The sequence below is a fragment of the Aegilops tauschii genome, chromosome 3, assembly GCF_002575655.3.
Source record: "Aegilops tauschii subsp. strangulata cultivar AL8/78 chromosome 3, Aet v6.0, whole genome shotgun sequence".
Classification (NCBI taxonomy): Eukaryota; Viridiplantae; Streptophyta; class Magnoliopsida; order Poales; family Poaceae; genus Aegilops; species Aegilops tauschii.
In genome coordinates, this window is record NC_053037.3 from 71,908,355 (window position 1) to 71,916,252 (window position 7,898).

A 7,898-nucleotide genomic window follows, 5' to 3' on the forward strand; every position below is an offset into this window, starting at 1 on the left:
GCCGGCGCTGGATCGAGCTCGTTTGGACAAGGAGAAGGTAGGTGTACCGGAATATCTAGCCTACACGATCCAAGTGGGTCTAACAATGGTATCAGGCCATCTTGGCTAGATGATTTTCGGTAAAAAGATAAAACAGAGAAAGAAAAAGAACTCCCTACCCCCCAAGAACCCTAGACAGGGCAAAGTAAACCACCAGATTTTGGCCTTGGGCCTCACCGGCAAAGAGCGCCGCCGCATCGGCCGCGCCTGTTCCTCTCGATCCCCACACGCATCGGCAAGCCGAGGTGCGGGGACGAAGAACCACCGGAGCTACCAAGTTCGCCGGAAAAGAAAGTCAAAAGGTCAAAAGAAAGGGTGGGGGGGGCAGCACCGCGGCCAAGTCCCTCGACAGCGGCGCGCCCGCCGCAAGGGAGGACGAGCGACCGGCGAGGAGGATGGCAACGGCGCGTCCTGGCCGAGCTCCACTTCCTCTCGCTGAACCTCTCTATCTCTCTTGTGAAAACGGAAAAGGGAGGGGGAAGAGCTCGAGGAGGCGCGCGCGGCGCGGTGGTGCGATGCCGTCGCCGGTGGCCGGGCGGCCGGCCGGGGTGCATCCCCCTGATCCGCCACGCGAGGGGAAAGAAACAGAAGTGGCTAGGGTTTTCGGTCGGGAGGATCGATCGGGCCATTTTGTTCCAGCGAAAACAGCGGTCGGCCGTAGGATTGCGGTGGACGGCTGTGATCAAAACCCTAAGCCGTACCAGGCTTTTTGGGCCGAAAGAGGAGCTGGGCGCAGCCGCATGCTGGACCGCGGCCAGCAGCCGCGCAGGCGCTGGGCCGAGGCTGCAGCTGCGGGCGGCCCAGGCCGGGTTGAGGCGGCTCGGCTCGCGCGAGCGCGTGGAGGAGCAGGCCGTGGGCCGCTACGGGCCTCCCGCGCCAGCCCGAGGCCGAATGAAGTTGCGTGTCTTTTAAGTTTGTTATTTGTGCAGTTTTTGGCAGATTTCAAATAGTATTTTCTATACAATTTTTTTCCAACGAAAATTTTGTTTAGAAGATAGAAAAGTAAACAGAAAAAGTTTCTGAAAATGAAAACAGGAAATTTTCAGAAAAAGAAATTGTCATGAATTTTATAAAGAAAATTAATAAAGTTCATGATTTTATATTCGGTCATAGAAAAGTTTCTGTAAAAAGTAAAAAGTTCATGAATTTTTATTCATGTTTTTCCGCTGCGTAAATAATTAATGCTCTTTTATGAAGAAAATAAAAGTTTACATAGTATTATGTTTTTAAGAGCATGTTAAAGTGATTATTAAAATGAATATGATTATGTTATTTTTTATGACCAACGTTGTTAATAACATGATCATGTTTTTTTATTGAAATTTAAAGGTGCATTTATTTCTAATTTTTTGCCCAACGGTAATATAGATTTAATTGCATATACAATTGTATGTTTAATTTGACGAACGTTAGATTAATGCATATGATTGTTATACTGATGTCATTTAAATTGTGATTTTAGGAGGCTTTCACTTGATGAGTTGCCTAAAAGATGTTCCGACACTTAGAGGTGACAATCACACTGAGTGGAGGAAGAAAGTTGAACTGGCATTTGTCTGTGCTGATCTGGACTGGGTTCTGAATGAACCACAGCCGGTCAGACCTACGAGCCAGTAAGAGAGGCCACTGATGATGATGCTGCGTGGGCTAAAAAGAGGGGGGATTATGCTCCTTTGGAGATGTCCTACATCATAGAAAACCAAAAGTGGGTCAATGCAAACAAAAAGTGCATGGCCTTTATAAAGAATACAATTGAGAGCACCATTGTGGGCTCCATTGCAGAGTGCACTTCCGCAGGGGAGTTGCTTTCAAAGATAAAGAGCCAGTTCACTGGCTCTTCAAAGATATATGCCACCCAGGTGTTAGAGCAACTGGTGACAGAACGCTACACAGGTGGTAGTCATGGAATAAGAGAGCACATCCTCAAGATGAGCAATATGGCAGCAAAGCTAAAACCCATGGATGAGGATCTGGAGATCAAACCAAAGCTCCTGGTCCACCTGGTCATGGCTTCACTGCCAAATGAGTTTGAAGCTTTTGTTGTGAACTACAATATGTCACCTGGAACATGGGACATTGAAAAGACAATAGCAATGTGTGTCCAAGAAGAGGATAGACTCAAAGCCTCACATGGTGGTACACTCAACTATGTGAAGGGTCACAAGAAAAAGAATTACAATCAAAACAACAAAAGTTCTCCTTCAAAGCCACAAGGAAAAGCTTCCTATCAGCATCAGCGTCAGCAACAGCCTTTCCCAGTGGACAAAGACACTTGTCTCCATTGTAAGAAGACCGGGCATTACAAGAAAGACTGTCCTGATTGGCTAAAGTCAATCATGGCAAAAAGAGGGATTCCATTCGACGCGGACTACGCTAAGAAGCGAAAGACGCATTGAAGTGGCGAACGGAGTTGAAGCAGAAGTTGAAGCTGTCGGTGATATCTCCTTGGAGTTAGCTGATGGATTCAATCTTCTACTTAGAGATGTTTTATTTGTTTCATCATGTCATAGAAACTTAATAAGTGTTTCTTGTTTGGACAAAGATAATTATGAATGTTATTTTGGACATGGCAAGTGTGCCATTTGGTTAAATAATGCTTATGTGGGTGATGCTTTACTACACGATGAGCTTTATTTGTTATCACTTCGTGAAAATGTTTATTCCGTTTGCAATGTGAAAGAACATGTTTCCGCGTCGAATAAAGAACAAAAGAAAAGAAAAAGAACATTCGACTCATCGAAATTATGGCACTGTCGCTTGGGCCATATTTCAAAGGGGAGAATAGAAATATTAGTCAAAAGTGAAATTCTTCCTCCGTTAGAATTTTCAGACTTAGAACAATGCATAGATTGCGTTAAAGGAAAGTACGTAAAACAAATCAAAAAAGGTGCAATCCATAGCACAGGCACACTAGAAATCATTCACACTGATGTTTGTGGACCATTTCCGGTGAAAAGTGTGGATGGATATGACTCGTTCATAACATTCACAGATGATTACTCTCGCTATGGTTATATTTATCCAATCAAAGAAAGATCGGAAGCGTTGGATAAATTTAAAATATTCAAAGTTGAAGTTGAAAATCAGCACGATAAAAGAATAAAGATAGTAAGGTTCGACCGTGGGGGAGAGTACTACGGTCGACACACTCCATATGGCCAAGTCCCTGGACCTTTTGCGAAGTTCTTGCAGGAGACTGGCATAGTAGCCCAGTATTCAATGCCAGGCGAGCCTCAGCAAAATGGAGTAGCTGAAAGGCGCAACCGTACCCTTATGGATATGGTGCGCAGCATGATGAGTTATTCCAACTTGCCATTGGGATTATGGATGGAGGCGCTTAAAACCGCCATTCACATTCTCAATAGAGTACCAAGCAAGTCGGTGCCCAAAACACCGTACGAGCTATGGACAGGAAGGATGCCCTCCCTACAACACTTCAGGGTGTGGGGGTGCCCTGCTGAGGCCAAAATGTTTAATCCAAACATTGCAAAGTTAGATCCCAAAACAGTAAGTTGCCACTTCATTGGCTATCCAGACAGATCAAAAGGTTTTCGTTTCTACTGCCCTGACAGATATACAAAGTTTGTAGAAACGAGACATGCAGTCTTCTTAGAGGACGAAATGATGAGGGGGAGCTTGGTAGCTCGGAAAATTGATCTTGAGGAGAAGAGGGTGCATGCACCTAATCCGATGATTCAGGAGCCATTTTTCTCACTACCAGTTGCAACTCCACCCATGACAGCTATGGGGGAAGACCCGGAACCTGTCCGTCAGGAGCCGACTGAACCCGTTGTTGAGCATGAAAGGGAGGTGCAACAGCAACTTTTCGAAGAAGTGCCAGAAGTTGAGGCACAAAATGTGCCAGAAACTGAGGCCCTTAGAAGGTCTACAAGACCAAGAAAGTCAGCTATTTCTACTGACTTTAAAGTTTATAACACAGAAATGGTTCAGATGGAAAAAGATCCCACCTCATATGAAGAAGCCATGAGAAGCCCTCATTCATCGAAGTGGATGAAGGCAATGGAAGACGAGATGAAATCGATGAGTTCCAAAGATGTTTGGGACTTAGAGGAAATTCCCAAAGGAGCCAAAACAGTAGGCTGTAAATGGGTCTACAAAATTAAGTATGACTCTAAAGGGAATATAGAAAAGTATAAAGCATGACTCGTGGCAAAAGGATTTACACAAAGCGAAGGGATAGATTACAATGAGACATTTTCTCCAGTCTCATGTAAGAATTCCTTCAGAATCATAATGGCATTACTTGCTCATTTTGATTTAGAGTTACATCAAATGGATGTTAAGACGGCATTTCTGAATGGTGATTTAAAAGAAAAGGTCTACATGAAACAACCCAAGGGTTTTATCATGGAAGGCAAGGAAAATATGGGATGCCGCCTAAAGAAATCCATTTATGGATTAGGACAAGCCTCTCGGCAGTGGTATCTAAAGTTTAATCAAACAATTAAAAGTTTTGGATTCAAAGAAAATATTGAGGATAATTGCATTTATGCAAAGTTTAAAAATGGGAGATATATTTTCCTAATCTTGTATGTGGATGATATCCTGCTTGCTAGTAGTGATGTTAGTCTACTACAAGAAACAAAGAAATACTTATCCTCAAATTTTGACATAACAGATCTTGGTGAAGCATCATATGTTTTGGGCATAGAAATTCACCGAGATAGGAACAATGGAGTCTTAGGACTATCTCAGAAAGCATATTTAGAAAAGGTTCTTAGAAAGTATAATATGCATGCGAGTAAAGCCACACCTGCTCCAATAGTCAAGGGCGATAGTTTTGGGAAATTCCAATGTCCCAAGAACCAGTATGAGATCGATCAAATGAAAGCAGTACCATATGCTTCGGCAGTTGGCAGCTTACAGTATGCACAAGTGTGCACTCGCCCTGACTTAGCTTTTATCACCGGGGTACTCGATAGATATCAAGAGAATCCATGCCTAGAGCACTGGAAGATGGTAAAGAAAGCATTGCGTTATGCGCAAGGCACGAAGGACTACATGCTAATATATAGGAGAAGTGATTCCCTAGAGATAAAAGGGTATTCAGACGCAGATTTTGCGGGGGACAGAGATGATAGAAAATCCACGTCAGGATACATATTCACCCTCGCTGGGGAAGCTATTTCGTGGAAAAGCTCCAAACTGTCGATAGTTGCATCATCCACGATGTATGCAGAATTCATAGCATGCTTCGAAGCCACGGGGCAGGCGATATGGCTAAAGAAATTTGTACCCGACTTGAAAGTGGTAGATTGCATTCACAAACCACTAAAGATGTACTGTGATAATCAGCCCGCAGTATTCTATGCTCACAACAACAAGTCGAGTAATGCTGCCAAAACAATAGAGATAAGGTATTATGTTGTGAAAGATAAAATCCAGGATCAAACTATAAGTCTCGAGCATATAAGGACAAAGGATATGCTTGCGGATCCGCTAGCGAAAGGTTTACCACCCAATGTGTTCAAGGAACACTTAGCCGGCATGGGTTTAAGGGAAAGCCTTATGATTCCTGGATAGGCCCAAAAGGAACAGAATTTGTTTCTGAACATAACGTATGTTGTAGCTATATGATTCTAACGGCAATTAAGCCGTGACGATGAAACATGCTCTATGTACCAATATGTGATGAAACAAATAAACTAGAAAGTATAAAGTTAAAAGTAAAGTTGAGATCAAGGGGGAGAATGTTAGCTTGATCTCTCTCCCGTTCGAACCCAACGGGTCGAACGGGCCCCTGACTCGCGCCCTGATCGGGGGCGCCCAACCAAACCATGGTTGGTGGCCCCCTGTGACCCGCGCTATATAAACAGAGGTGGGGGCCGGGGCACGACTTACGAGGTTAATCGCTGCCACAATCCCCACCTACAATCCCTATCGATCTAGGGTTAGCGCGGTGCTCACGGGAAGCACACTGCCGCCGCCATCTCTCTGCCATCACCGGCCCCTACTTCACCATGGCCGGCGCTGGATCGAGTTCGTCTGGACAAGGAGAAGGTAGGTGTACCGGAATATCTAGCCTACACGATCCAAGTGGGTCTAACACACACTTCCTGTGCATCTACGACTCCAAGACCGGGGCCTGGACCCGACTTTATCTCAGACACGGCCATCACCATCGGCGGCTCCAGCGGCGGCATCATGGGCTGGGTCGACCTCTGGAGTGGCATGCTCCTCTCCGACGTGCTAGCCGACGACACCCCCTTCCACCAGTTCCGCTATGTCCCCCTTCCCGTGCCGAGGCAGCCGCCAAATCGCCTCCCTCTTGCCATTGACATTGCAACCGCATTTAGAGATATACAACTTTTACAATAGTTGGCATTTTTTGGAGCCGTTCGTTTGCCTCGATCTAACGGCGCATACATACGTAGTACTCGAAAGTACGCGGATGAAAGTACTCGAAAGTACTATTAGTCTAGGGGCATTTTAGTCCTAGGAAATATATGACAAGGTGGGCACCCCTCGTCCAATGCAAAACCTCCGCCCCTCTCCTCCAATGCAAAACCGCCGGCCCTCTCGTCCAATGCAAAGCCGCCGCCGTGCTCCTTCCCCTCTTCCATCACCATTGCATCCGCGGCCATCTCCTAGCCTTCTCCTCCTTCTCGCGGCCGCAACTTTGCTCTTCCCATCTTCCACATCCACCCCCTCTTCCATCCACGCAAGATCCTCGATGGAGCAGCAGATCGAGCACATCGGCGGCGGCGAGGACGCCGACTTCGTGGAGATCGCCGGCGGCGAGAACGCCGACTTCATGGAGATCGCCGGCGGCGACCAGGTCAAGATGGCCAGGTTGACGGAGATCCGTTCTTGGTTTCACAACATATTGCAGATGAACTAGACGGCAATAGCCACTTTGAAGCAAATGATGAGGAGGGAGAGGGCAAAGCTCCCCCCACCCGCACAACCGATGCACAAGGTCGAGATCCTCCTCTGGGCGATGGAGCAGGCCGATTCATCCAGCCTGTGAACCAGACATAGGTGGTGGGCGTTCAGATCCAGGGTAGAGCATCCACTGGATCAGGAACCCACGGTGCACGAGGTGCCGTTGCAGATTTTGGAGCGTCCAACCGAGTCAGAGATGACTCCAAAGTGCAAGAGGAGGAGGACAGTGGTCGCGACATCGCTTCCCCGCCGTTCTCCACGCTTCCCTCACCGCTCTCCTCGTCTGAACGACGGCCGTAGCTATGTTTAGGGTAAGATTGCTGAATTTCATTCATCATTACTTGCCACTTGCTTAATTTGATTCTCTGCAATATGTTCTTGCTACCTGTGTACTTGAGTCCGTAGCCTTTGGATGGCAGCTTAGTTTGATCGACGAGGCTGTAATGAGTCTAGGCATATAGCATTGCTATGTTTACTTGCAAAGTTTTGATGTGCTGGAGTGGTATCCATGATAGGAAATTTTGTCTGTCACCTCAAGAGTTGTGTTCAAATTACGTGATGCAATCTGTGTAAATTGAACTTGCAATATTTTGGCTGCAAGAAGTGCCTCTAGAAAAGTTCAGTACACAGTTTAGAGTGATAGACTCTGGGTTGACACTGAAATATTTCAATACTGCAAGTTTAGTAGATAGTTGTAGGCATTGAAATATTTTAGTACTGACAGCTTCACACTGAAATATTTGAGTAGTGCAATTGCAGTACACACGGGTACACACTGAAAAATTTCAGTAGTGCAATGCAATTTCAGTACACACGGGTAGACACTGAATATTTCAGTACTGCAGTTTCAGTACACGCACGCAACCCTAGAAATATTTCGGTGTAGCAATTTCAGTACACGCGCGTAGCCACTGAAATATTTCGGTGGTGCTGTTTCAGTACAAGCATATAGC

The 7,898-nt window shown here is 45.9% G+C and overlaps 1 pseudogene; it reads left to right on the plus strand.

The window, feature by feature from the left end:
- Positions 1–1,494: 1,494 nt before the first annotated feature.
- LOC141020929 (uncharacterized) lies at positions 1,495–2,938 on the plus strand (annotated as a pseudogene).
- The last annotated feature ends 4,960 nt before the right edge of the window (positions 2,939–7,898 follow it).